This window comes from Lathyrus oleraceus, chromosome 7 (assembly GCF_024323335.1).
Source record: "Lathyrus oleraceus cultivar Zhongwan6 chromosome 7, CAAS_Psat_ZW6_1.0, whole genome shotgun sequence".
NCBI lineage: Eukaryota > Viridiplantae > Streptophyta > Magnoliopsida > Fabales > Fabaceae > Lathyrus > Lathyrus oleraceus.
This window is the reverse complement of record NC_066585.1, coordinates 238,428,814-238,432,422: the sequence shown is the minus strand read 5'-3', so window position 1 is coordinate 238,432,422 and position 3,609 is coordinate 238,428,814.

The following is a 3,609-nucleotide window of genomic DNA, read 5'->3' as shown; positions in this document are numbered from 1 at the left end:
TTTTATCTTCCTTTAGTTTTTTTTTTATTCTTTTAGTATGTTGATTAATATCTTTTTATGTTTATTATACTCATGATTTCATTTGTTAATAATGCATAGTTGTTGTATTTTAGTTTAGTTCAAAACCATTTTTTTAAAAAAACTATAAAAATCATACTCTCTCGATTTAATATCGAGCCCTTTTTTACACCCTTGTAAGTCGATTGCTTTTTAAGCATCGCCATCGACCTCACATAGCTTACTCTTGGGCTTTCTTACAATGAGCCGGTTCCTTTGCACTTACACTCATACATTGTTTAATGCTTTATTATTTCATTCTTTCATTATTTGATTCGATTATATACTTGTTTATATCTTACTTGTTTGATTAACTGTGGCCTACTTGTATGGTGTTTGAGGCATATATTTATATTGCTTGATTGCCATGTCAACCCCCATTCGTAACAAATGTACCCCTCTCCCATGAAATGTATAATATTTATTCTTTCATTCTTTATTCACCTGTTAATACAAGAATTAAAATGAACATTCGATAACCATTTCAAAACAAGATCAAAACCTCGATCCAACGTCGAGTAATCATTTTTCAAAACCTAACAGAACCAGCACGTATTCATCCACCCTTTTGTAAGTCGATTGCTTTATGCATCGCCATCAACCTTGTAAGTCGATTGCTTTATGCATCGCCATCAACCTTGTAAGTCGATTGCTTCGTGCATCGCCATCTACCTTTATCCCTAACACTTCTCCTTGCTCCATTCGTCGATTCTTGTTCCGATTAGGTAGCACCCATTAGATAGAACCCTTTGTATGATAACATAGGTAGGATTTCGATATCCTTTTGTATGATAACATAGGTAGAATTCCCATATTCTTTGCATGCTAACATTAGGTAGATATTCCCATTTGTAAATCCTAAACACCTAAGTACATATTGCATGACAACACTAGGGCAGAGCTTCCCCCACTTCTAGACTTTTCCGAGCGTCTCCGATCCTGTGGCATGTTGTCCGTTCTATTGCAAAGAGGTAACTGCCTAAGACTCGATTCAGCGAGCTGCGACACCTACTGCTAGGGCGTGAACACATTGCCCACTCTCTTTTGACACAACTGGTGTCCTCCTTCTCTAAGCCCATATTCAGATGGCAACCCCTATGAAGGGGAACTACGTCGCCCTGATTCTCATACCAGATGAGGTACGTAGGCAGGAGACCGTGCGAGGTCTCTCCGGGCGCCCTTTTTCTTTTTCAACTTTTGTGTCTCAACCCCCCTTGTGTGTGTTGTTGTGTGCTCGGAAGTTGATGTAAGTCCATCGAGTGGCATTCGGGTTCCAGTGTGGGTTTGTTTGGTTCGGATGCTGACATAAGTCCAGTGATTGGCAGTCGGGCTCCACGTTTGCCTCTTTGTGAGTTTGTTTGGTTCGGATGCTGACATAAGTCCAGTGATTGGCAGTCGGGCTCCACGTTTGCCTCTTTGTGTGTGTTTTGGTTCGGATGCTGATGTAAGTCCAGTGATTGGCAGTCAGGCTCCACGTTTGCCTGTGTTTGTTTGTGTGCGTGTTAGCCGAACTACGGCAACTCTGATTCTCATGTTCAGATGAGATACGTAGGCACAAGATGCGATGTCTTGCCGAGTTTGACTAACGACTAACAACTAATCCTTGTTTGCCTTCGCCCTCGTTGCGATTCTTTTCTCTCGCCCTCGTTGCGATCGAGACTATCCCTTTCTCTTGCCCTCGTTGCAATCGAGACCTTTGTTCCCGTAGTTAGCCGAACTACGTTTTGCTCTGATTCTCATTCCCGATGAGATACGTAGGCATAAGACGCGATGTCTTAGCGAGCACACTTATCCTTAACTCATAGGTACCCGAGCTACAAAGACTCTGATTCTCATATTCAGATGAGATACGTATGCAATGGATGCGACATCCGTGCGAGTCATTTTCTTTGACCCTTTTCTTTTAGTAAATAGTACATTAGATAAACATACACCCTTTAGACAAGAACAACAAGAGTGGATCCCGTAGAGTACTACGGATGCGTAGGGGTGCTAATACCTTCCCTTCGCATAATCGACTCCCGAACCCAAGATTTGGTTGCGAGACCTTGTCTTTTCCTCTCCTTTCTCCAGGTTTACTTCGAGCGTTTCCTTTCCCTCCTTTGGGATAAATAACGCACGGTGGCGACTCTTCTGTCATTTTCTTTCGCCGGTTGTTTTTTCGCACACCGTATTTTTCGGGTCCCAACAGCTGGCGACTCTGCTGGGGAATAAGGTTTCCCTAAGCGAGTCCCTCCTAGCTTTTGTAGGTTTCTTGTTTGTTGGGTGTTTATTCTTTTGTACAGTTATTTACTTTCCGCATTTACCTGCTTTACCTTATTGCATTCATGTACATATGCCTTCTGTATCTGTGGGTTGTTTGTTTGTTGGGTTGGGACTGTTCTATGAGAGATAAGCCCATTACCCAGGCTTGAGTGTACACATAGGTGCTAGAGTGGATAGTCATGAGGCTTGCGTGGTATGTTGCTACGTTAAGTCGTTCATGAGACCCACATTCCAGACGAGGTTTCTTTTGGATATATTCTGTCCTATGGGTGTTCCATAACGACAGATATTCCTCTAGAAATCGTCGACTCTGGTGACCATTTCCCGAGAACTCAGTCGAGGCCTCTCCTCCGAGACGTGATTATGTTAGCTCTGGTGGGCGCATTCTCGCTGCTCAATCCGAGGACCCCGAGACTGGGAACTTGCTTTAGGATGTCCTGTTGAGGGGAGTCAGTAGAGGTCTTTTATCCCGTAATAATGCCAAACCTTCAGTGGTAAACGTATTATTCTCGACTGAAGGGCTGAAGCTGACAAACTTCTGTTCTTAGAACCTACCAGTGAGGGGCGGGCTAAATTCAGGAAACCTTAACCTCCAACCAACCCGGTTTTCTGGAGCAAAGTTTTGGTTTTGTATTAAATTCCTCAGTGGGTTTCTTTTCAGACAGTGCAACCCGACAGATGTTCAAGTGGATACAGCAGTCCTGGTTTCCATGTCACTGCATTGCATCACATCATTTTGCATTCATATCATTTAACACATGTTTATCCATTTCTAGGGGGTTTACATCTTCTTCTTGATTCCGGTCGGGGTTTTCTGGTTCTCCCGAGATGGATATTGGCAGAAAGAGACACGTCGCTTACAAGTTTCCAGTGGTTTGTTTGGAGCCTATTCAACAACTGATGAAGTCAATGGATCACGATTCTCTAGAAGGATTCCGGAAGGATTACGGTTTGATTCTAAGCTTCGTCACGGTTCTCTCCAAAGATCAACATGATGCTCTCTTTACACTGCTGCAGTTCTATGACCCTCCATTGAGGTGTTTCACATTCCCGGATTATATTTTGGTCCCTACTTTGGAAGAGATTGTCGGTTTTCTCAGAGTTCCTATCAAGTCACATTTGTTGTTCTACAGTTCTGAGTTTCTGCCCGATCTCAGCATGGTTGCTTCGGCCACATATTTGGGGAAATCAGTCTTGAAGGCTAATATATGTCAGAAGGGAGGAGTCAGTGGTTTTCATTTGAGTTTCTTGTTGGGAGAAGCAAAGAGGAGATTTGAAGATGGTGAC